The sequence below is a fragment of the Brachyhypopomus gauderio genome, chromosome 3 (assembly GCF_052324685.1).
Source record: "Brachyhypopomus gauderio isolate BG-103 chromosome 3, BGAUD_0.2, whole genome shotgun sequence".
Classification (NCBI taxonomy): Eukaryota; Metazoa; Chordata; class Actinopteri; order Gymnotiformes; family Hypopomidae; genus Brachyhypopomus; species Brachyhypopomus gauderio.
Window position 1 is genome coordinate 5,546,952 of NC_135213.1, and position 27,682 is coordinate 5,574,633.

General features: G+C 42.0%; 1 pseudogene; it reads right to left on the bottom strand.

Moving 5' to 3' along the window:
• Positions 1-5,816: 5,816 nt before the first annotated feature.
• On the bottom strand, positions 5,817-9,875 carry LOC143509605 (toll-like receptor 4; annotated as a pseudogene).
• Positions 9,876-27,682: the final 17,807 nt, after the last annotated feature.

Consider the following 27,682-nt stretch of genomic DNA (forward strand, 5'->3'; position numbering starts at 1 on the left):
TGCAGCAACATTTATAAACTTACTGCCGGAGCTACCGAACACTATGCCACTGCAGCCCAATGAATTGGAACAGGCAACACAACAGTTTTATTCCACACTCAGCAATACCTTAGACAGTGTAGCTCCAATTAAAACAAAATTAATTAGGGAGAAAAAGCTATCACCATGGTATGACGAACACACTCGTCTTCTAAAACAGGCAGCTCGAGCAGCGGAGCGAAAATGGAAATCCACCTCACTAGAAGTGTTTAGAATCACATGGAAAGACGCCATAGTCAAATATAAACATGCCCTAATAAAAGCTAGAGCCGCATACTATTCGACACTAATAGAAAACAACAAGAATAACCCTAGATTTCTCTTCGCGACGGTATCTAAACTAACAAGAAATATCAACGACACTAGTTCTAACACAGCACTTACACACACTAGCGATGAATTTTTAAACTTTTTCAATAATAAAATAGATAATATCCGACTACAGAGTCATAATACATCGCAGCCTAACCTCCAATCCAACCCCAGTAGTTCAGCTATTAGTAACTATGCATCCAAAAATATTACTGAGCTAAATATCTTCAATCCTATATCGCAAAAAGAGCTCACAACACTAATTAATTCGTCTAAGCCTACATCATGTATATTTGACCCAGTTCCAACCCGTCTATTTAAAGACCTACTCCCAGCCACTGCAGGGCCCTTACTTAATATGATTAACTCCTCCCTTAACCTAGGTTACATGCCCAAACAATTAAAATGCGCCGTAATTAGACCCTTGATTAAAAAACAGAATCTCGATCCGCAGATTTTAGCCAACTATAGACCCATTTCTAATCTCCCATTTATCTCTAAAATTTTAGAAAAAGCAGTTTCCAATCAGTTAAACCACTATCTCCAATCAAATAGTATCCATGAAAAGTTCCAATCAGGATTTAGACCAAACCACAGCACTGAAACAGCTTTACTCAGGGTAGTGAATGATCTACTAATATCGGCCGATAATGGGCTCGTTTCGTTCCTTATACTGTTGGATCTTAGTGCAGCTTTTGATACTGTAGACCACAACATTTTGCTGGATAGACTAGAAAACACAGTAGGTATTAAAGGAGTCGCACTCTCCTGGTTTAGATCATATTTAACTGACCGTTTCCAATGTGTAAGTGTTAATAATAAAACCTCTAAATCTGTGCAGGTTAAATATGGTGTCCCACAAGGGACAGTCCTAGGACCACTTCTATTCACACTGTACATGTTACCCTTAGGCGAAATTATGCATAAGCATGACATCAGCTGGGCTTTTATAAAGAGCCAGTTTGGTGACATCACCACATGCTTTGTGATGTCTCACTCACTCACTCACTCACTCACTCACATCTATCTATCTATCCATCCATCCATCCATCCATCTATCTATCTTATAAAACAGAATTAATAATAGTTGGGTCTAGGGCTGCGAGAGACAAGATACATAATGCAGCATTGAATCTACATTCTTTTACTATAACCCCCAGCGCAGAGGTAAAGAACTTGGGCGTCACAATAGACCCAGATCTCTCGTTCGATACACATATTAATAATATAACTAGGGTAGCGTTCTTTCACTTGCGCAACATTGCCAAAATTAGAAACATATTAAATATTAGTGATGCAGAAAAACTAATCCATGCATTCATATCCTCTCGTTTAGATTATTGCAACAGTCTCCTAGCTGGATGTTCTGGTAAATCGATAAACAAACTCCAGCTGGTTCAGAACGCAGCAGCACGAGTTTTAACAAAAACTAAAAAGTTTGATCACATTAGTCCCGTACTATCGTCATTACACTGGCTGCCAATTAGATTCCGTATTGACTATAAAATACTTTTATTAACATATAAAATGCTGCATGGCTTAGCTCCAGACTATCTTAGTGAACTTATTGAACAATATAACCCAGCGCGTTCACTTCGCTCGCAGGACGCAGGGTTATTAACTGTTCCTAGGATCAAAAAGATCACAGCAGGTGGAAGAGCCTTTTCTTTTAAAGCTCCACAATTGTGGAATAATCTTCCTGCCTCTATTCGGGACTCAGACACAGTCTCAACGTTTAAAACTCGATTAAAGACTCATCTGTTTAGTTTGGCCTTTGATTAATCTGTTACATATTTACTACATCTCGTATCTTTTCTCCGAGGTTCACCTGGAGAGTAACATTGCAGTCGGAGCCTACAATACCAGCATCGCTGCTCCGACACGGAATGAAAGCCTGGCGTTCATCAACAGACATTTACAGTGACAATATCATAACCCAGAACTTTCATTTTTACCTTTACTTAGTCTGATTGTGTGATTTGTGTGTGACTTGTGTATTTGTCTGTATTTTGTGTAATCTGTGTGTTAACGGGCCGCCCAATGGAGGATGGGTTCCCTTTTGAGTCTTGGTTCTCCCGAGGTTTCTTCCTATTCCCCACTACCTTAGGGAGTTTTTCCTCGCCACTGTCGCCCTTGGCTTGCTCATTAGGGTTCTGGACCCGTAGTATTGTTAACCTTTTAAATCCTGTAAGGCGCTTTGTGACAACATGTGTTGTGAAAAGCGCTATACAAATAAACTTTGATTGATTGATTGATTGATTCTTAAAGTTGCACTGGCTGTATCAACAAGATGGAGAAAAAACTCTCTTTTAAAGAGATCCTCTGGAGTAGACATGTCCTCATCTCTTCCCTCATAATCAAACTGCCTCTTCCTTTTTCTCTGTCGCACAACAGGCCAGCTCATCTCCACCTCCATCTTCTCTGCCACTTCCCTGGCATCTATTTGTGCTGAATTAAAGCCACACTCCCTATATTCTTCCAGATAGTCTGACACTGCCATGACCTCTCTCCTTAGTGTCTCAATAGACACACTGGGGCTCTGCAAGATCTTACTGACACGGTTTATGTGGTATAACACGTCGTACCAAACAAAGGTGCTCACCATGAATGACCACTTCATTATGTTCTCCTTGAGGCTGTCAGCAGTGGAGGCACATTCTGGATCCTTCTTCAATGTTGCATGCTTCTGCACAGCTGTCAATGCATCAACAATCTGAGGAAGTTGGTAGCGCACAGCCCTGACAGCATCCACACGGCACTCCCACCTTGTAGCGGACAAGGCCTTGACTGACAAATCTTTCACATGCTCCTGAAGGATGGTCCAACGCTGAACAGAGCTACTAAACAAATTGTACAGCCTTTGTAGTGTGCCAAAGAATCCCAGAGAAATGGTTGAGGACTTTGCAGCATCCCCCACCACCAGGTTTAATGTGTGGCTGCCACATGGCACACACAGTGCTTTGGGGTTGAGTTCCAGCATCCTCGCCTGGACACCCTGTGTTTTGCCTTGCATATTGCTGCCATTATCGTAAGATTGGCCTCGGCAGTTGGAGAGGTCCAACCCCAATCTTTCCAGGTGTCCCAGAAACAGCTGCAGAAGACCTTGGCCTGTGGTGTCATCTGCCACAAGAAATCCCATGAAGTGCTCATGGATAGAAACGCCATTTGTGAGCTCACAGTTGACAATTCGCAGCAGCACTGATAGCTGCTCATTGTGGCTTACATCTGGAGTGCAGTCCATGATGACTGCATAGTATTTGGCCCTCCTCACACGCTCCACTATAGCATCAGTGGTGCACTGGGCGACAAGGCATATTAATTCATTCTGTATGCATTTGCTCAGGTAGGTATCAGCAATCTGTTTCTCTTTAATTTTCCAGAGATGCTCCTTCATCACAGGGTCAAATTTGGCCATTAACTGTACTTGCCCTAGGAAATTTCCATTCCTATGCTCATACAACTTCTCCCTGTGCCCTCTAAAGGCCAGATTATGCTCAGCTAGATGGCAAACGATAGCAAGCAACCTTTTCATAACTTCTTTGCATTGAATTACTTCAGCATTGATGAGATTCTGTGTCCTCTGATCTATAGCTGTCCCACTTTGAAGGCGTGCATTCAGTGTGTGCCAGGCATCCATATTTTTGATGTGTTCAGTAGACCTCTCGTGGTACTTGAGGTGAGCCTGGAGATTTTTCCAATGATTAAAGCCATTGGTGGAGCTCAGCTGTGTGTCTCCCTTGCCAAAAAGTCGGCAACAAAAACACATGGCTGCGTCCTTCGCCTTGCTGTACACTAGCCACGTCCTGCTTATCCTTTCTCCATTCTTCATCTGCATATAGTAGTTCGCTGTTGTGAACCGCCGACCCTTTCCATTTTTTGGGAATTCTGATTGTTGCTGCACGGGCCCTCTTTTAACCAATTCGCACCGTTCCCTGTCACTAACTACTGTGGGCCACAACGCCGGGTCATCACCAAGAACATCACTTTCTTCTGGGTGGTCAGAAACGGCACCAGTAGGCCTACTCACCGCATCCTCCACTGCATTTTCGTCTTTGTTGTTGTTTGATGCGTTTAGCTCCTCTCCTTCTCCTGTTGTTGGATCAACAGCCGGGCCCGGCGGCTCCTCCTTGTCCTCCTCCTTTACCAAAACATTCGGGTCTGGTGGTGTTGACACACTAAAAAAGCTTGTCAGTTTTGGAAGAGCATCTGTTTTTAGTTTTGCCTCTTCCTTCTTTTTTCTTTTTGTAGCGCCACTTGGGTAGTGGCGCTTCATGTTGCTAATTCGTCAAGTTCACGGCTTCGCTCACAACCCACTTGTACACTTAATTTCACCTCACTTTCGTCTTTCACAAGCAGCACGTTCGCACAGCAATGCTCAATCAGAATGCGTTCTGAATGCACTGTAATTTCGCAGTGTGCTCGTTTGAGTTGCGCAGACATGCGATGGCTTGTTATTGTGTGAAAGGGGCGAATGTTTTGGAACTGTCATTTAGCGCACATGGCATGGATGGAATATTCCATTTTAAGGCGAAAGAGAGGGGGTGTGCACGGAATCTGTATTTCTTTGTAATTTATTGTGTTGTTTTTGTTTCCATTTTAAACATACAAAAATCACCATTTATGAACGCACTATCTGTGAATTATTGTCCATATTACCAGCTGTAGGCCTATGGGAAGTTTGCAGCTAGTCAGGGGGCCCCTACAGTGGGCTGCAGTTGGAGGGGCCCAAGGCAGTTGCCTAGCTATGCCTCTATGCAAAGACCGCCTCTGCCCACAGCACTCACTCTTTGCACTCCTCCCTTCAGGCAGACGCTACAGGAGTGTGAAGTCCAGGACTAAAAGACTGACAAACAGTTTTTACGCACAGGCAATCAGGTTCGTTAACGCCTCTCAAGCCCCCCTCAACGCTCTACATGTAATAATAATAATAATAATAATTTATTTTATTTCAAGGTGCCTTTCTAGACACTCAAGGACACCGTACACATAATAAAATACAAGTAAAATGTAGCACACACAAGAGAAAACAATACAATAACACTTCAAAAAAAAAATCAGGTAATATAAGCTAATCTAAAAAAGTGCGTCTTAAGTCTGCTTTTAAAATGTGTGAGAGAATGAATGTTACGGATGTCGGGTGGGAGCGTGTTCCAGAGTTGAGGAGCAGAGCGACTGAAGGCCCTGCTCCCCATGGTACTAAGACGAGCAGTATTCCTGCACCTTACCACATTTAAATGCCCTTAATGTGAAATGTTTACACATACATCTCAAATATTTTACGTCAGTAACTCCCAATGTTCACATGTCCACAGTCTTTTTGCACAGAATTCGCACACACTTTGCACAAAACACTTTAAATATTTCGCCATCGTGCGAAATATCCAAATTCACTTTATTTTCTGTATTTAATTACTTATTTACTCTTGTATTATTTCTTACTATTGTATTGTTAAATATTTTAATTTTTAATGGTGAATGGAGGAACACCAAAGTAAGAATTTCATTGCACAGTGTAACTGCCTGTTTCTGCTGGGCACATAACAATAAATCTCTTGAATCTTGAATCTCTTTTTCTCATCAAACAGGTGGAAACTTGCCACCTGGATCTCTCTGGAACATCACTCACTCTCCAGGTAGTGGCCACTGATCACACAGATGGTCTTACGGCTGCCATAGATGCCGTCCACGATGTTGTCTATGATGGGTTTTCCTGGCTGGAAGTCCCTGTGGTGCAGACACAACCTCCAGCCCTGCTCTCCCTAAACAAGAGATGAATGGAGATGAATAATAAAAACTCCACATCAACAGTACAGGAGTTTATATCAAGATCTATGAGTCGACTACCTCTGAGATTGGATGGGTAGCTGCATGTGAACTGATCAACTTTTACAACTTGCGTATCATTGTTGGTGATTGTCCAGATAATGAACCAGGTATTGTCACATTCACACGAAAAATCTTGTATATCTAAATAGGACAACTTTGGAAGGGATTCAATCACAGTCTCATTAATAACACTTATTGAATTTCTTCTAATCCACAAACTTTATAATTCGCTGAGGTTTGCCAGAATGTGTGTCCAGTGTTTGCATCCTTACTTGAATCATCATGAGACTACTGAGTTTTGTAATTGGTATAAATATTTCTGCTGATAGTGACTTTAATTAGTTCTTGCTGAGGTCTAGTCTCCACAAGTTTGGTGTATATGTAAAGGTGTCAGGATGGATAGAGTGAATATTGAGATTTCCAGCAAATAACTTTTTCAACAAATTTCAACAATAAACATTGAAGGGAATGCAAACACTTAAAATCACCTGCGTGGATTAAATTTAGTTTGCTGTGAGACAACTCTAAATATGCTAGATTAGGGCAGTACTTCTCAAATGGTGGGGCACAACCCCCTGGGGGGTCGTGGTGAGGAGTGAGGGGGGGGGGGGCGCAAGACGCTGTCAGACTTCAGTATCCATCCATCCATCCATCCATCCATCCATCCATCCATCCATCCATCCATCATTTCTTTAGCCATCTCCTGTCACTAGGTGGCAGCAGTGATCAAACTAATTAACAGGCAGCGTATTTAATCTGGTAGAAGAAGTCAACACGCTGCAGCCAGGTACTGGTGATGGGATTTTGAGAAGCCTCTCGCTGCAGCCTGCAGGAAGGCGGAGTTGGACATCCAACCCCGCCCTCTTCTCAAGTCAGAAGCCAAGCCCATGTTACTTCAGAAACTCCTGTTTTTGCTCCCAGTACACAGAACTTGCAGACCACCGAAGCAGCTACGTCTCCTGTAATGGCGGCAAGTATAAATATACAAGTCGATTATGAAGCAGAAACGCACCCAGTCATGTTTGAATAAAAAAAATTAATCTGGCCTGTTTAATTGGGTTAAAATCCTACCAGCTAATGTTAACACAGCTTAACGCTCAATTCTAGCAGTGAGCTAGGCATCAAGTCGGTGATTCAGTTACCGGGTTAATAGCCTGCTAACCTAGATAGCTAGTTAACTGTCTATCCTTGAAGTTAACGAGCAATTAGCTAGCTAGCTAAGCTATGTAGCCTTTTAACTGCCAAACCACGAAGTTAACTAACTATCTAGCTACATAGCCAGTCTAACCATGTTGTTAGCTTACCTACTCTACAACCCCTGGCAAAAACTATGGAATAATCGGCCTTGGAGGATGTTCATTCAGTTGTTTAATTTTGTAGAAAAAGGAGATCACAGACACGACACAAAGCTAAAGTAATAATAATATTTTCTGTCAGGAAAATTCAACGGGTTGAGTCTGTGAACAATAAAGGAGATAGACTGGGTACCATCTCCATTGACCTGGTATTTTTGGTTTAGTTGCAGTTTAACTGGCCATTTTTGAGTTTTACTCACTGTGATGAGGCATTCACAAATGAGATAACTATGGTTTGTTTGAATTGGAATGAATCAGGGCAAATGATTAGTTGACATAACTGAAATTTCGACTTGACTTTGTCAGTGATGAATAAAAGTACATCTGGAATCCCAAGTGTAGCTGTTCTGAAACGATAGAGAAAGCAGAGAGCTTATATGTTAAATTAAGGCACAGAGGGGTCAACAGAGTGATACTGACAGGTGTACAGACGTTACATCACAATTGTTAAGCACTTGTGATGAGTAAAAATGCTGCATAACAATGCTTTATAAATAAAACTTTTATTATAACCAATTATTAAATTATCACAAAATAGCATCAAAATAGAACGCAATACAGCTTGGCCAATTGCCTGCCGTTTCCACAAAAAAAAGTGGAGATAATTTTTTTTTTCAGTGTTTTCCCACCACATTATTAACTGAAAGCTGCGTGTGATTAGTCAGATGTGTGGAGCACATGCTTGACATGCGGGCAGTGGAGACATTCTTTGCAGTGTTGTCCAAAACGATATGTGGTAGTATAAAGTAACACCCCTCAAAAACAGGGGAAGGAACATTTACTTGATGAAAATGAATGTTGCATTGTGTTCCAGGTTTGAAAAGTGCTAAAGTACTTGAAAATGTAACTGTATTTTGTTTCACAACAAATAGCTGTCTGACTGAATCGATGTGATAAACAAGCGAATATGTTGAAGCGGGTTCGGGAAACGAGGCAGAAACCGCTTAATCCAGAAAATCCAGAGGAGGGAAACTTTATTTTCCACGCAACTCAAACAATAGCACTGTTTTCTCCTCCTCCCCTGGCGCGCGCAGGCGCCGCTCCCCCAGTGTCACTTAAAGGGCTAAAACTCCCTGAGTGGCCAAGTGCCTGTCTGTTAGGGCAGTGGTTCTCAAAAGGAGCACCCTGCGGTGGTACGCCAGATGAGCTCGGAAAACTCAAAGATGCTTTGAGTTTTTTTTTTTTTTTTGTACACAACATTTTTTTTCTTTAATTAAAACAGAATTATGACAAGTCCTGAAATTCAGGATTTATCATAAATCTGTTTTAATTAAAAAACATTATTTTGCGTTTTTAAAAATACCGTGTGGGGACTGCGCACGCAGACACCATACTCATCTATCAATATATCTACAAAGCTTTGCACTGTTTACAGTCTCGCGCTTTCTGAGGTTTTAAAAAAGCTGTGGTGATACCTCGAATAAAGTAACTATTATGTCATGGCTGAAGGTGGCAGGAGCTAGGAGTAATGAGCCCAACCCCGGGAAATCAAATACACCTGTTGAGCGTGAGGAGGATAATTTATCCACTCAAGCTAATTTACCCACTGACTGTACTGCTAGTGTTAGCAAGCGCCGGAAAACGGCCACAAGACGGTATGACGAAGGTTATCTGAGTTTGGGATTCACTTACAGTGGGACGGAGGGAGATCCAAGGCCACAATGTGTTGTATGTTGTGAGATTCTCAGCAACGAGAGCATGAAACCAGCGTATCTCAGACGGCATTTGAGCACTAAACATGCGCACTTGATGGATAAACCGGTGGACTTTTTTCAAAGGAAACTAAAAGATCTAAAACAACGCAACTCCACCATAAAGAGTACAGCGACCCCAGTCTCCAAGGCACAGGAAGCCAGGAAGTGGGGCCAGCGCCCAGGGGCCCTTGAGGTCAGGGGGGCCCTGGCCAAAAACTTTTTGCGATGCCTATCAACATTTATGGTACAATATATTTTTATTTCCGAGGGCCCTCCATTTTAAGGATCCTCTGACTATTAGGGACTTTGACCCCAGGGCCTCTTGGGGTCCCTAGCCATGCTTTTGGGGGCCCTAGCCATGCTTTGGAGGGCCCTAGTCATGCTTTTGTGCCCTAGCCATGCTTTTGGGGCCCCTAGCCATGCTTTTGGGCCCCTTAGGAAAATGGATGAGGCGTTGTGGCACTGCTCTGACTTCGACTTATGGCTATTAGGGGTCCTAGGAAAGAGGGGGGCATATTTTTAGAGGGCCCTGGTTATGAGAGCCCCTACCAGGGGGCCCTAGAGAAGAGCAGGGCATACCATTAGAGGGCCCTTGATCACGAGGGCCCCTGTTACGGGGCCCTTGACTTCCATAGAAGTCGTTTACCATGGCTCCTTGACTTTCATGTTTCCCCTTTAATAAACAACAGTAAAGAGACCAGTGGTCACTCTAGTTCTGAAGGAATGCACGAAAGGAAAAGTGCCTTTTCATACAACAGAACTGCAAGCTAATTTTACTGAGTAGCACAATTTTGGTTTGGTGACAGATGAAACAGCAAGTGGTTTTGTTGTAGTTGCTGTGGCTGCGTATGCCTGTAACCCTGATATTTAGTTTGAGGATTATTTATTGGAAAATATATTTTATTCAGCTTCTTATTCAATGACCATTCAATGACAGTTCGACATGACTTGACATGCTTCAAGGCAGTGTGAAGGGGTCTTGACAATAATGAAACTTGATTTAATCATTAACACAGCATTTTTATTATACTCAAAACCTTTCCCCTGTCTCCCTCTCCATGCCCCCCCTCTCTCTCTCTGTCTCTCTCTCTCACACACACACACACACACACACATGCTACCCCTCCCCCACCCTCAGTGTCAGTGTATCTCCGTGGATGCGGGTGTGTCTTGTAATTATCTGTCTCACCTGTGGCTCGTCTCATCATCACGTGGGGTGATGTGGTCTGTCTATTTAATGTGCGTTCGCGTAGTGTCTTGTGCTCGTCGTTGTCTAAAGTCTGCACGTTGAGTGTATGTGCTTCAGTGTTCTCGTGCGCCATTGCGCAATATCTGTTGTTATTAAACGTAACGTTTGCTACGTAAGCGGGGATTCCGTGTCTCATTCTTGGCTGCGCCCGAACGTTACAACTATATTAAACTTTGAAAGGTTCACAGCCTTTTTCAAGGCTAGTGTAACGTTGCTAACTAGCAACTCACAGCTTTTTTAAAAGTTTATTGTTATTTGCATATTACATTATTGATAATAGTAGAAGTGTAAGCTTTATAATAGTAAAAAAAAGTGAGCGTGTGAAAAAAAAATAAAATTGCGCGTGTGAGCATGCATGTGTGAAAAATAAAAAATGTATGAAAAAAAAGTGCGCGTATAAAAAAATAAATAAAATTGCACGTGTGTGAGCATGCACGTGTGAAACAAAAAATAATAAAATGCGCATGTGGAAAAAAAATTTTTAATGCGCGTGAGCGTGCGCATGTGGAAGAAAGTTCGCGTGTGAAAAAAAGTGCGCGTGTGAAAAATATATATAAAAAAGTGTGCGCGTGAAAAAAATATATAAAAAATGGCTGTGAAAAAAAGAATTAAAAAATGTATGTGAAAAAAGTTCGCGTATGAAAAAAAATAATTAAATTGAGCGTGCGCATGTGAAACAAAAAATAATAAAATGCGTGTGTGAAAAAAATGCGAGTGTGAGCGTGGGCATGTGAAAAAAATAATAATAAAAAATACGTGTGTGAAAAAAAAAGTGCGTGTTAAAAAATTTTTTTTTATTGCGCGTGTGTGAAGGGGGGGGGGGCTGTGCAACCCTTTGCACAGGGGCCCAGACTATCCTTAATCCGTCCTTGCTCCTACCATGCTAGTTTGCGAATTGCCAAAGGAACTTTGTTTGCCGTTGGCAAAAGAGATGACCCGTATTATGTGCGGAGAAAATATAGCTAAACAGCTCGACCTGGTGCCTCTTTCAAACGATACAGTCACTCGCAGAATTGAGGAAATGGCGGACAACGTCAGACAAACATTGACCGACAGAATTAAAATGAGTAAATGCTTCTCACTGCAGTTAGATGAATCCATAGATGTCGCAGATTTAGCCAACTTGCTCGTTTACGTGCGATATGAGTATGAGGGCATGTCGCACGAAGACTTTTTGTTCTGTAAACCACTACCAACACGAACTACAGGAGAGCACATATTTCAGCTTCTGAATGAATGGATGGAAAACAATGGCATCAACTGGGAAAAATGCGTTGGAGTTTGTACAGATGGTGCCAGGGCAATGACTGGGCGACACAGTGGTGTAGTTGCACGCATTAAAGAAGTTGCACCAGATATGAAATGGCCACACTGCAGCATTCATCGCGAGGCCCTAGCAGTAAGGAAAATGCCTGATGATTTAAAATCTGTCCTAGATTCTGCTGTAAAAGTTGTGAATTTTATTAAGGCTCGACCAATGAATTCACGTCTGTTCAGTGTGCTTTGTGAAGAAATGGGCAGTGAACATGTACAGCTTCTGCTACACACTGAAGTGAGATGGTTGTCAAGGGGCAAAGTGCTCACAAGGTTCTTTGAATTACACTCTGAAGTACACATGTTTCTGCATGACCAGCAGTCTCCCCTGGCAAGTCTGCTGGAAGACCATGTGTGGCTGGCGAAATTAGCCTATTTGGCTGATATATTCTCTCGTTTGAATGAGCTGAATCTTGGAATACAGGGACTGTCATTAACACGTTTTGAAGTGTCTGATAAAATCAGTGCTATGAAGAAAAAGTTGCTGCTTTTTATTAATAAGTTCAGGCAAAATTATGTATCTGCATTTCCTACTTTGGAAACCCATTTACTCACTCGTGATTTCAGCTTTGATTCTGCGTTCTGCAATGTGGTTATTGCGCACCTGCACTCACTGGAAGAACAGTTTTCTGAGTATTTTCCAGTTGAAGCTGCACCACAGTGGATCAGGAACCCCTTCACTCTTGACATTACAGGGATACCTGAAGATCTGATATGTGCTGAACAAGAGAAGTTACTCGAGTTATCATCTGATGAGACCTTGATGAAGGAATTTAAACGGATGTCGCTGTTAAACTTCTGGATCCAAAGAGAGAGTGAATAGCCAGCCCTCTCATTAAAGGCTGTGAAGTTTTTGATTCCATTTGCTACAACATACCTCTGTGAGAGAGGATTCTCAGCTCTCACTGCAATTAAGACAAAGTACCGGAACAGAATGGATGTAGTAGTCTTTTTTTTTTTTTTTTAGGTGGTGGTACTTGGAGGTTTTAGTTTGACAATTGGTGGTAGGCCTACTTGGTCTAAAAAGTTTGAGAACCACTGTGTTAGGGAATTCGCTGCGAGAAGTAGTAGTCGCTACAATGTATGTGTATAAATATTTAAGTTTAAGGTGCTGGGAAATATTGAAAATGGCCTTTTTCAATATTGAAAAGTGACGTACAACTGCTTTAATTCCACCTTATTAAGGTGTATGAACCCGGCAGGGGCAGAGCCACCGCGATTGTCATTTTCGGCACAAGGACCCTCGCGCTGGTCGCGACGCGTCAAGTATAAACTTAGCTTAGGCACAGACTGAGGAAATAAACTCTCGGCTCTCTACCACTGGCAGAAGCAGAGCAATACGCGCAAGGAGAGGGAGAGACAGCGAGGCACCGAAGGACAAATAAAAACGATGTTGGAAAAAAACTGTGGCACTTGCAGAGCACAAGCGCAATACTGAAGGAAAAAGCGGCTCCCAAATAGGATCCTAAAACGGCTCCCATTGTGGAGCCGGTTTCAATCGTTAGTGCCGGATCATTCGCGAATGACACATCACTACCAGGTACACACAGCTAGCAAGCTGGCTCTCCTCTTCCAGAGGACCCTTTCCTCTGGACCTAATGTAACCCAGGTATAAATATTGCTCAGTGTATTATAAAATAATTATATTTTATTTTATATTTAATAAAATAATATTAAATAATTAATTATTCGCAGTAATTATATAAACATAAAATTATATAAGCATATTTATTTTACTTCTTTGAACTAAGGAAGTAGGCTACTAGCCAATCAGGTTTAAGCCCCTCCTACCACACAATTTGAAGGTTGATACGAACTTTATCTCTCTCTTTTCTCTTCGCGCTTGTTCAGCACGGACGTGCATCTGAGCTTTCCTTTTCAATTAAACTGTTAAGTTTAAGTTTTGTCTGAACAAGAGACCCTGGGACCCCATCTTGACATTGCATGTGTTTAATGAGCTTTGGTAAGATGTGTTTTGTGAATTAAAGTGGTTATTAACTGTAAAATGAGTTCAGAATGGTGCTCAGTGTGATATTAGTTTGTCTCTTATTAAATGCAAGATGTTAGCATTACCGAGTAGTTAATAAATATTTATACATATGTATATATATCTGCAGAGCCCTGCACATTCAATGTAGTTTGTGTGTGTAAGATGGCGGTACCATGTGCGCGAATGAAAATGGTTGATGTTACCTGTTATGGTCGCCTGATGGCGCCTATCGCCCATGTTTTAGCTATGCTAACACGTAGCTATGCTATGCTTCCCTTATGTTCTTAGCTTGGCTGAGCAGTTAAGGTTATATGCTCAGGCAAATATTGTTATTGCTCTATAAGTAATATTCATAAAATCATATTATAAAATTGTACAGTTAAAAGCTATAAAATGTTTTGTTAGATTATTAATTTTATTGACAGTTAATATGGTTATTGTCATATTGCCTATTTATTTTCCTGTGAATTGAAGTTATATGATTCATTTGAGTTGTTACAAAATTTATTTGTTGTATGTGGTATACATGTGTGTGTACACGATGGGATTGTGCTATGTTGGGAAAAACGTGACTTTATGCCTATTTGGTGTACAGGTCAGGTTTTATTGGAGCCTTGAGACATCAAGCAGGGTCACAGTGTGGAATCCCTTTCCCTGTGGCTTGCAACTTGAATGGTCCTGATGCCTCCTGTCAGGTTTCTTGAACGTGCGGAGCCTTGAGTGATTACCAGCACTGATAGCAGGACACCCCATCCACAGGTGCCCTTCTTGAGTTCTGATTTCTCCGGTAAGGAGTGGCGAGCCAAGTCCTGAAAAAGAGATAAAGCAATTGCATGCAGAAGAGAATACTACGGAACTGGACTGAGACACACACACACGTATGTTTTTATTTATTTTTTATTCTGTCTACCCATTCACCTGATCCATGTGCATTATTTACTGATGTGCTGATAATCTCCAGGTTTGTAAGATCCCCAAATTAAATTTTTATTTACATGGTCTGAGTCACTGAATTTGTCCTCCAAAACTTACCAGCTCTTTCACGAGCCTAGATCTGGTCCAAAGAATATACGAGACCCCACTGCCATTGTTGAACCCGTTACATAAAATGGCAAGCACAGCCAGGAGCTGGTTAAAACTAATAATAATTGAAGTAACTCAGAGCTGATTTTGCGTTTTCTGAGACCAACTTACATGTATAGTTTAAACACATTGTTCAGCCATTTTTTTGCATTGGAAAGAAACCATGGAGATTATCCAGTCAGAGAACATAAAAGTGCATAATTCTTTGTTAGTAAAGGGGATCACAGAATCTGAGTCAGATGAAGAGCTAATGGATGTTTTAAAGACCTATGGGTCAATTAGCAGAGTAATCCCTATCACAAACCCAGATTCCGAACTGCACAACCATGCTATAGTTGAGTACAATTATAGTACAGCAGTAGAGTCATTGCAATCTATTCTGCCTTTCACGCACCAGAACAAAGTCAATCCTACTGTGATTTATCATGTACAGTTGTGATCAAATTTATTCAACCCCCAATGCTGCGAAGGGTTTTATGGAATTCAGTGCACATTTGTAATTGTGTTCATAATGAAATCTTACAAGGACTTGTTAAAGAACTAAATGCAACTAAGATAGCATCAATTTTTTTTGTCATAAAGTATTAAATGGCCTTTTTGTGATTTCTTCATTGACACAATTATTCAACCCCTTTACGACTACCACTCCTAAGAACAGAGGTTCATTCCAGTGTTTTCCATCAGGTATTGAAAACATCTGTGGATGTCAACGAGCAGCAATCAAGCATGATAAGCACCAATTAGGCAGATTTAAAAGGACTGTGATACTCAGCTCCTTCTAGACATCTACTGGTGTGTTTCCAAGCATGGTGAAGGCAAGAGAATGGTCCCAGAATACAAGAGAAGAGGTTATTGCTCTTCACAAGAATGGCAATGGATATAAAAAGATTGCGAAGTTGTTAAATATTCCAAGAGACACTATCGGAAGTATCATTCGCAAGTTCAAGTTAAAGGGCACAGTGGAAACGTTACCTGGTCGTGGCAGAAAGAAGATCCTGACCGCGACTGCTGTGCGCTACCTGAAGCGTAATGTGGAGAAAAATCCCCGCGTGACTGCTAAGGAACTGAAAAAAGACCTGTCAGATGTGGGCACTGAAGTTTCAGCTCAGACAATAAGGCGCGCACTGCATAACGAAGACCTCCATGCCAGAACGCCCAGACGCACCCCCTTGCTGACTCCAAAGAACAAGAAAAGTCGACTGCAGTATGCCAAAAGTCATGTGGACAAGCCACAAAGGTTTTGGAACAGTGTACTGTGGTCAGATGAAACTAAATTAGAACTGTTTGGGACAATGGACCAGCGCTATGTTTGGAGAAGGAAGAACCAGGCTTATGAACAAAAGAACACCTTGCCTACTGTGAAGCATGGCGGGGGGTCAATTATGCTTTGGGGCTGTTTTGCTTCTAATGGTACAGGAAAGCTTCAATGTGTGCAGGGTACCATGAATTCCCTTCAGTACCAGGAGATCTTGGAGGAAAATGTGATGGAGTCAGTCACAAACCTGCGGCTTGGGAGACGCTGGACCTTCCAACAGGACAATGATCCGAAGCACACATCCAAGTCCACTAGAGCATGGTTGAACATGAAAGGCTGGAACATTCTAGAGTGGCCATCGCAATCACCAGACTTAAATCCAATTGAGAACCTCTGGTGGGACCTAAAGAAGGCAGTTGCAGTGCGCAAGCCTAAGAATGTGACTGAACTGGAGGCTTTTGCCCATGAAGAATGGGCTAAGATACCCATAGGTCGCTGCAAGACACTTGTGTCAAGCTATGCTTCACGCTTGAAAGCTGTCATAACTGGAAAAGGATGTTGTACTAAGTACTAAAAAATAATGTCACTAGGGGGTTGAATAAAACTGATAATGATGTGAGCACAGTAAAGACATTTGTGGTTATTCCATCATAAATATTATGTTGTTTGTCTAATTTATAAGTGCCTCTTTGATATAATTGTAAATAAGATGACTGAAATGATCAAAATCAATGTCAAACTGGCCAAAACACTTTATTTCAGTGGGGGTTGAATAAATTTGATCACAACTGTAAATACCCTGTCTAGTGTATATCCAAGTGAAGACAGTCCTGGTGCAACGTTAAAATACCTGAACATACTAAAAAACGTTGCTAAACGTAGCGGAAAGCCTTTTAGTGCTGTGTTACAGGAGGAGCTGTGTCACATGTCCAGATCACTCAGTCTTGCTGATGAAGAAAATGTAAAGAGTGGTGATGATGAAGATGATTGTTCTGAAACTGATCAAGAGAAGGAAGTCCTCCCCGCACACCATACTCCTGAGCCAAGTAAGCTGAGCACAACCCAGTCACCTCATGTCAGCAGTAACAGTCAACCCCTCTCAACACCCAAACTTGCTGCCAAGTCATCACACAGGGTAAGCACTAGCGACTTAAACCCCACTGAAGTGCAAAGGGTCATTGTGGAACACATAGTGAAGAGCGAAGGAATTGCATCACAGCATTATACTGCACTCCGACTCAGAACATTTTCGGGAAGGATTCCATGCTCTAGTAATGAAGCAGATTATGAAACATGGCGCAATAATGTAGAACTCATGTTAGAAGACCCTACTCTTCCTATGATGCACCCAACCAGAAAGATTATAGAGAGCCTTGCACCACCCGCCACAGATATCATCAGACATTTAGGCCCGCATGCCACACCAAGTGCATACCTTGAGCTTCTAGGTTCTGCATTCTGTACTGTGGAAGACGGAGATGAGTTGTTCGCAAAGTTTATGAACACTTTTCAGAATGCAGGCGAGCGACCATCCAGTTACTTACATAGGCTGCAGAGGGCATTGAGTATGGCTGTAAGAAGAGGTGGCATTCCCATGTCAGAATCCAACAAACATCTTCTTAAGCAATTTTGTAGAGGATGTTGGGACGATGTTTTGATTTCTGAGCTATGATTAAAGCAAAGAAAAGACAGTCCACCCACCTTTTCAGAGCTCTTGTTGTCTCTTAGGACTGAGGAAGACAAGCATGCTGTCAAAACCATACGAATGAAACAACATCTCGGATTATCAAAGCAAAGAACTCATGTCAATGCTCAAATAGCATACCCAGGTCAAGATGTGAGCGTATGATTATTCCATGTCCACAAAGGAAGTCCCTTCTGAAACAGAGCAGCTTAGAAGACAGATCGCAGAGCTAAAAGCGCAGGTAGTGTCTATGCAGCAGAAAAAGGAGGTGAAGGCAAAAGTTAAAACACCCAAAAGCATAGCTGAAACCTAAAGCACCTGCAGTTCTACAAAGTTTTTGCCTGTTTCTGTCAGTAGAGAGCATTTTGAGACTGTGGACGGTGTCCAGAAGAGTAAACCCAGACCCTGGTACTGTTTTAGGTGTGGACAGGATGGACACATTGCTAATGTGTGCAGCAATGCGCCTAATGCCAAGTTAGTTGAGCAAAAGAAGAAAGAACTGAGGGAAAAGCAACACAGATGGGAAGTACAGTCTGCAACTTTAAACGAGTAACTGTTCCTGTTGAGGGCCAAACAGGAACACGAGAACCAAGATGTCCCACTAACCATCAAAAGCACAATGCGACAAATCATTATCATTCTACTGGTGGTGCCAACACACTACCAAAAGGTTTAATTGGTGCCAAGTGTACTGCACAAGTAAGAATTTCTGGACAAGAACATCAATGCCTTTTAGACACTGGTTCCCAGGTAACAACTATTCCTTGGTCCTTCTATAAAGCTAACCTGACTGAACAGCCCATTAAACCTTTAACTGATTTGCTCGAAGTCAGGGGAGCAAATGGCCAACTAGTACCCTATGAAGGTTATGTTGAAGTAGCAGCCACCTTCCCAAAATAAATCACTGGTTCTGAATTTGAAGTCTCCACACTAGCCTTAATTGTCCCAGATGTTTGCACAGAGGGCTCATCACAAGTTCTCATAGGAACAAACACATTAGATACTCTGTATAAAGAATCCTTTGGAGCTCAACTTCCTAAGCACTACTCACTTTACTATGGGTATTGCGCTGTGCTGAAAACACTTCAACACTTCAATTGAGACATGGGCAAAGCTCAAAAGGTCCCCTAGGCGTGGTGAAACTGTGCGGGAGGGAACCAACATTCATCCCTGCAAGGCAAAAAGTCACTGTTAATGCAGAGGCGAGAATTAACAAATTCAGCATGGAGAAGTCCGCTGTATTAGAACCACCATCAGCAACATCACTGTCAGGTGGAATTTTCATTGCAAGATCTTTAATCCACCTTCCATCTGTAAACACACACAAAGTCAAGGTAACTCTACATAATGAAATGGACCATGATGTTATCATTCCTCCAAATAGAGTCATTGCAGAGTTAAATGCTGTACAGCACATTGTTACCCAAGAGCACAATGTTGGTGATTCCGGGTCAACTCCAGTGGATTCAGCTCTTAAAACCAGCATTGGTTTTGACTTTGGAAATTCACCACTGTCTACAGAATGGAAGGAACTAATCTCTGAAAAGCTTAACTCTGTGCTTGAGGTGAAAAACAATGGAAACAGGCAACACACCCAGAGTAAAAAGGTAAAGTAAAAGGTCCTTTATTCAAAAAAATGGACCTGCCATATAAAAGCCTACCGGTTTCGGTGACCAAATCACCTTCAACAGGGCTGTAGAGTTATGGCAAGTGACACAATCCACAGAGCTTATAAAGCTCAAACAAATGATGATGTCATCTGTGATGTCCAATCCGAGGGCACCTTTCCCCCGGGACCGTACCATCTTACTGAAAAGGGGGGGGGGGGGGAGTGGAACCTGGCCTAAATCTAAAAGACAAGAAATACTGCAAAACAAATAGTGATGGACAAATTACAAGAAACATTTAAAATCTACCTCATCATTGAGGCCAGGATACTTGTCAGCTTGCAGCCTAATGATCCATCTAGTTTCCTGTTGTGCCAATTTCTTAAGACGGTCACCCCCTCTAACCAGGGGGGCCACTTGTTCAATGCCAATGATGCTAATGGCATGAGAGGTTCTTTCTGAGGCGAGAGAGAGGTGTTTGGCCATAGCGTAATCTGTGTTCTTTTTCCTAATGGCATACTTATGATCCCACAAGCGATCACGTAGCCGTCTTTTGGTCTGCCCCACGTAAAAAACCCCGCAGGTGCATTTCAACAGATAAATGATGAAGCAAGAATTACAGTTAATAAACTGTCGAATCTCATACTCTCTCCCTGCTGTGTGTGTTTTAAAAAATTTACACTGTTCCACCTCATTACAGTGATTACACTTAAAGCATTTAAAACAACCTGTCGGTTTGGAGAGCCAAGATGCAGTGTTGTTAGTTTTAAAATGGCTGTGAACCAGCTTGTCCCTCAAATTAGGAGCTCTTCTAAAAATGCATCTAGGGGTGTATTGGTGGAGTGGTGTAAGGGAGGAATCTGCTTTAATGATTTCCCAATTATTCATAATAATTCTCTTAAATTTATAGGATAATGTGTTGTAAGTGGAGATAAAATTGATATTCATCCCTTTATCAACATTTCGTTTACGGTCTATGGTTAAAAGGTCACTTCTAGCTTTGTTAAAAGCTGTTTCCCGGGCCTCTTGGATTACAGTGGTGTCGTAACCTCTTAGGGTGAATCTATCTTGCATCATGTTGGCTTGTACACTGAATTCATGGTCTGAGCTACAGATGCGTCGTGTCCTTAAAAATTGGCCTTTCGGGATGTTTCGTTTCATGAAATGTGGATGAAATGAATTACAATGTAAAATAGAGTTGACATCAGTGGGTTTACGATATAAGGTAGTGTTAATCCACCCATTGAGGTCTCTATATAGAGTAAGATCTAAAAAATGAATGTCTGATTTGGAGTGCTCTAGGGTCAGTTTGACACAAGGGTGTGTGTTGTTAATGTAATCATGGAATGCTAGAAGATTGGCTTCAGTGCCTTTGAATAAGATAAGAATGTCATCAATATAACGACCGTAATATATTAAATGATTAAAAAAAGGATTGTTGGTCTTATTGTAGACGAACTGGGCCTCCCACCAACCCATGAAGAGACAAGCAAATTGGGGAGCATATTTGGAGCCCATACTGGTGCCGCACAGCTGTAGGTAATAGTCACCATTGAATGTAAAATAGTTGTGGGTCAGTGACCACTCCAGTAATAGTAGCAGAAAATCCCTCTCTCTCTCCTCAGTAATCACTGTAATGAGGTGGAACAGTGTAAATTTTTTAAAACACACACAGCAGGGAGAGAGTATGAGATTCGACAGTTTATTAACTGTAATTCTTGCTTCATCATTTATCTGTTGAAATGCACCTGCGGGGTTTTTTACGTGGGGCAGACCAAAAGACGGCTACGTGATCGCTTGTGGGATCATAAGTATGCCATTAGGAAAAAGAACACAGATTACGCTATGGCCAAACACCTCTCTCTCGCCTCAGAAAGAACCTCTCATGCCATTAGCATCATTGGCATTGAACAAGTGGCCCCCCTGGTTAGAGGGGGTGACCGTCTTAAGAAATTGGCACAACAGGAAACTAGATGGATCATTAGGCTGCAAGCTGACAAGTATCCTGGCCTCAATGATGAGGTAGATTTTAAATGTTTCTTGTAATTTGTCCATCACTATTTGTTTTGCAGTATTTCTTGTCTTTTAGATTTAGGCCAGGTTCCACTCTCCCCCCCCCCCCCCCCCCTTTTCAGTAAGATGGTACGGTCCCGGGGGAAAGGTGCCCTCGGATTGGACATCACAGATGACATCATCATTTGTTTGAGCTTTATAAGCTCTGTGGATTGTGTCACTTGCCATAACTCTACAGCCCTGTTGAAGGTGATTTGGTCACCGAAACCGGTAGGCTTTTATATGGCAGGTCCATTTTTTTGAATAAAGGACCTTTTACTTTACCTTTTTACTCTGGGTGTGTTGCCTGTTTCCATTGTTTTTCATTGCTGACTCTTATGTCCACGGAGCACCACCAACAAACATCATTGAAGAACTCCTTTAGCACCTGAGCACCTGTCCCACTGCTTTGTCTGTGCTTGAGGTATTTGCCAGACATGACTTAGATTTTGGCCATACATCCAATGTGAAACATCACATTACTCTTAATGATCAGACTACTTTCAAGCAGCGTGCAAGACCTATTCACCCCCAAGACATAGAGGCTGTAGGAGCCTAAATGCTGTCTATTTAAGTTTGAATAATTTTACATTTAAAATGTTACATCATTAATAAGATAAATCTGATTTATAAATTCATGGTTTAGAAGTATTAAAAGGAATTTGATTTGTGCCATGGGCGTGAAGCGGGATGTTAGGCCACGCCCTCTAGGGTAGAAAAGTGAAAGGAAGAAAGTTCAAGGGCGAAAGAAAAAAAAAGAACAAAGCAAGAGATTGGAGCGATATAGTTTTTGGACCTCTCTTTCTCGCTTCATCTAAACGAAACAATAGGAGCTTTAGTTTTTCTTTGTAATGTCTTTAAAGTTTCAAGTAAAGCGTTAAGTACAAAGAAATTGACTTGTGGAATAATTTAAAAGTGATTAGAGACAAGCGAGTGAGTTGAGCGTCAAGCTAAAGCTTCATCCGGAATTTAAGAAAATACATTAGTCAAAAAACTAGCTCTTCATGGATTTTGATGGCGGATTGGTCTGGCTAGACGAAGAGAACGAAACCAGGATACAATATCGTGGATTCAAGTACAGAGCCAGAAGAGGAAAACGATAACTGTAAGTTTAATTCTGCTTCGCATCAGCCGTGCTACGGATAGCTAACTGAAGCTAGAAAAGGGACGTCTTTCTGTTGAATGACGAAGTGGAAAGCAGTTTAAGGCAAACAGTTATCGTATGCGAAAGGGTGTACTGAAAATGGAACCGCAAGAAAAGAAACGAGTCGTAAAAATGACCGAAAAGAGCAAAGAGGAGCATATGTCTAGACAAATACATGCACGTAAGAACAAGCTAGGCCAGTTAACTAGCATGATGGGGGAAAATTGAAGAATTAATGGCGGATGATGCAAATGCCGACCAAGTTAAGAATAAGCTGCGTGTCGACTTCAGTGGTTTGCAACAAGAATTAAAAGATTTAAACGATAGTTTGTGGCAATTTATGAATGAAGAGGACTTTTTGGAAAATCAAAAGAATTGGTTTTAACCTAAACAACAATCTATGAATGATTTCTTCTGGAAATGTGAAAGGTGGATGAAAGATGTCATGAAGCGTCATGGGGACAGCGAAAGAGTGCATAGTGATAAGTCTGTATCCTTGAAATCTTCTGCTAAACGTTCTAAGAGGCCTAGATCACAGTGTTCAAGCATAATTTAAGCATCCTCGATGAAGTTGAAAGCTGAGATTGAGCGTGCATCACTAAAGGCTAAGGCGGCAGCTTTAATGGAGAAGCTGGCAATAGAAGAGGATGAAGCAGAGCTGGAGGCAGAGCAAAGGAGAAAGGAAGCTGCAATTAGGGCTAGAAAGGAGATGCATGTAATTCAAACAGCAATAGCTGAGTCAGATGCAAGATTGGAAGTTTTGCAAAAATATGAGGACGTGCAAGATGATGTGAGTGTATGTGAATCTAACGCATCAGATGACAAACATGTAGTGAAAGGTAGTTTTGTGGCACCTTCACAGCATGACACACCTGCTCAAAATTGTTCCCAATTCGATCTGTTTAATCACCACTTGACAACACAAAACAATTCAATTCTAATAGATGCAAATAGGAATGGTAATGATAGAGTGCTTGATGGTTTGTGCAAGGCCATGTCCCAACAAGCAAATGTCACTGAGTATCTAGTGAAGAACCACAAGGCATCTTTACTTCCTGATCTCACTGTTAAGACATTCAAGGGTGAACCGCTGGAATATAAATCCTTTATCAGATCCATTGAACATGGAATCGAAAGCCGTACTGATGATGACTGTGATCGTTTACAGTTTTTACTACAGTATACAAGTGGACAGCCACATGAGCTGGTAAAGAGCTGCATTCACATGCCTCCTTCGACAGGCTATGTCAAAGCAAAGCAAATGTTAAAGGAATATTTCGGTGATGACTACAGGATTGCAGAGGCATACATAAGGGAAGCCTTGGATTGGCAGACAATCAAGCCAGAAGATGGTGCCGCACTACAGTCTTTCTCATTGTTTTTGACTGGTTGTTCCAACACAATGGCAGATATTAGCTACATGGAAGATTTAGACCAGGTGTACTCAACTAAATTTGTCCGCGGTCCAGATACCTGTGACCTGAGGTCTGGTGTGGCGGGGGTGGCGAACGTAAGTTGTTGAGTGGGGGTGGGGGGTGGCAAACATAACTTGTTGAGGGGGGGGGGGAGGTGGCGAACGTAAGTTGTTGAGCGGGGTGGTGAACGTATCACTCGTGACGGAGTATTTTTCAATAGCCCTGAAATAAATGCTACGGTTTTGTTTTGGTCCGTATCCAGTTAATCAGGAATGAGATTGGGTCCGGACAGGATCGTGTTTGGGTCCGGATCCGGACCGCGGTCCGCCAGTTGAGTACCCCTGATTTAGACAATGTAACCAACATAAGGGCTTTAGCTAGCAAGCTCCCCTACAAACTTAGAGTCCTGGAGAAAGTTCGCCTGCGACCTGCAAGAAAGGACACAGAAAAGAGTAAGGTTCAAGGACTTTGCTGACTTTGTAAACAAGCAAGTCAAGTATTTATTGCATCCTCTGTATGGAAACATAAAAGAAAACACCCCCAGCACAAAGGATTCAGTCAAACAAAAACCAAAGGCATCAAATACGGACACGCTTAAATCCAAAAGGGTTTTCATAACATCCATTGCCTCATCTGACAAAAATAAAGACAAAAAGGAAAGCGAGGAGACCTCAATATCAGACAAACCAAAGGCTGTTTCAATGGATGCCTGTCACAACCCATGCCTTTACTGCAACGGAGAACAGCACAGCCTCACAGTTTGCAGAGCGTTTAAGAGCAAGCTACACAAGGAAAAACTTGAGTTTTTGAAAAATAATGGTCTGTGTTTTGCATGCTTGAAACATGGCCATATGAGTAGTAGCTGTAGAGAGAAGGCTCAGTGTCAAGAATGTTCTCGTTCTCATCCCACCCTTCTGCACATTACATTCAAAGACTCAAAGAACTCAAAGAGACAAGCAGCAAAAGAAAGTAATGAACAGCAAGCCTTAACCAATGCTCTTTTTCAAACATCGGAAACTTGTGGTGTCACTGGGGCCGGTAAAGAAGGTTGTTTTCTCTCAATCATTCCAGTACGGGTCAAGGCACATAAAGGAACCAAGATAGTGACAACATGCATTTTTGGATCCAGGAAGCTCTGCTACCTTTGCTACAAAGTCATTAATAAATGAGCTGAACATGAACGGACGCCACACAAGTATCTCTTTGCAAACAATGGGAAATGAGTCTGTGGTGAACACACGCATCGTGACAGGACTGGAAATCAGTAGCCTAGAAGCTTTCAGAAGTGTTTTCACAAAATGCCATTCCTGTGACTAAGAATAGTATCCCACACCAAGAGGATGTCATCAGTTGGCCTCACCTAAAGGATGTGACACTTCCGGCTGTTGAAGCAGAAGTTGGATTACTAATAGGAGCTAATTTTACCAAAGCAATGGAGCCACTTCAAGTGGTGAGTAGTGTAGATGACGGACCGTATGCTGTGAGGACAGCCCTGGACAGTTAATAGACCCCTTAAAGGAGGAAATGATGGACCGAGGTTGAATAGATCAGCAGCCTTCACAGCAAACCGAATCTCAGTAGCTAGGCTAGAAGAGCTTTGGCATCAACAATTCAAGTTGGACTTTCCCGATGCGGGGCAGAACAAACATACTGAGATGTCCAAGGAAGATCACCAGTTTGTTAATATGGTGTCTCAGTCATCACAACTGAAAGATGGTCATTACAACATTTGCCTTCCACTGAGAAATGAATCACTGTGCATGCCAAACAACAGGTCAGTAGCAGAGCAACGTGTGCTGAATCTAAGGAAAAGATTTTTGAAAGATGCAGAATATCATAAAGAATATGTTGCATTCATGGAAGACATTGTTCAGAAAGGCTATGCAGTGAAAATAGACCAGGGTACCCGCGGGTCCTTAAAAAGTCTTAAAATGTCTTAAATTTAGTTTTCCATATTCAAGGCCTAAAAATGTCTTAAAATGTCTGGAATTTTATGAGGGGAGGCATTAAATTATTATAAGTGTATGTTGTTCAGTTGTTCTGGCGCGATGTGAACTTTGCCGAATCTAGCGCTAATGCAGAAAATAACCGCTCCAGGGTCCTAGTGCTATATTCCTAGCGTTGAAGTATACGGCCTCAACAACGTCAACAATTTTCGTTCGCCAACCCCCCCCCCCCCCCCCCACCCCCGGTCAAAAATTCTCGTTCGCCACCCCCCCCCCACCCCCCGTCAACGATGTGGAGCACACCTGCATCCCCGGTAATAGTATTATTTTTTCTTGTGAGAGGTATTAAAAAGGTCTTAAAAGTCATTGAATTTGAGATTTAAAAATGTGCAGATACCCTGTAGACAGCACTGACTGTATTCCTGCTGAGGGAAGAACATGGTATCTACCACACCACAGGGTCAGACACCCAGTCAAGCAAAAGTTGCGTGTTGTTTTTGATTGTGCAGCAAGCTTTGGAGGAACATCGTTAAATCAGCAGCTCCTACAAGGTCCAGATCTGACAAGCTCGCTAATTGGAGTTCTCACGAGATTCAGACAAGAAACCATAGCCATTATGGCTGACGTGGAAGCCATGTTTTACCAAGTGAGAGTTAAAGAAGAAGACACGAATTTACTGAGATTTCTCTGGTGGCCGAATGGGAACTATGAGAAAGAATTGGCCAAATTCAAGATGCTGGTGCACATCTTTGGTGCAACATCATCACCAAGTGTTGCTACCTTTGCTCTGCAGAGATGTGCAACTGATTTTAAAGATGAGTTCAGGCAAGACGCTCCTACAACAGTAAAGAAACATTTTTACGTGGACGATTGCCTTAAATCAACAGCTGATGAAGGCACAGCTGCCAAGATGTGTGCCAGCTTAAGAAGCATGTTGGCAAAAGGTGGTTTTCGGCTAACCAAATGGTCAAGCAATAGCCGGAAGTTGCTTAACGTGATTCCTGAAAACGAAAGAGCAAAAGGATTTCAAGACCTTGATTTGAATATGGACAGTTTACCAGTGGAGCGAGCATTGGGAATACAGTGGTGCGCTGAGACAGATCAGTTTAAGTTCAAGATCAACAACAAATATCATCCACACACCAGGAGGGGCCTGCTTTCATTTGTCAGTTCCATATTTGATCCTCTGGGGTTTATAGCTCCTGTTGTCCTGCCTACCAAAAGAATTCTGCAACATTTATGCCGGCAGAAATTCAACTGGGATCTTACCAGATCTTACCAGATGATGTCATTAAAGAATGGACAAATTGGATTTCAGACTTGCAATAGTTAGAGGAATTTGGTGTTGACAGATGCATTAAGAAAGAGAATTTTGCTGCACCAGTCTTCACTCAGCTACACCACTTCGCTGATGCAAGTGAAGATGCTTATGGAACAACAAGCTACCTTGTGCTACGCTCTTCTACTGGTGAGACTCAGTCCACTCTCATGATGGCCAAGGCACGGGTGGCACCTTTGAAGGCTCCTACCATACCTACAATGGAATTAACTGCAGCCTCAGCTGCAGTCAAGATGGACAAGCTGTTGAAGGAGCTTGAATTAGAACTTCACGAATCAGTATACTGGACAGATAGCACAGTTGTGCTGAAGTACTTGAATAGTGAAAGTATCCGATTCAAAACCTTTGTTGCTAACAGAGTGTCAGCCATTCTTGAAC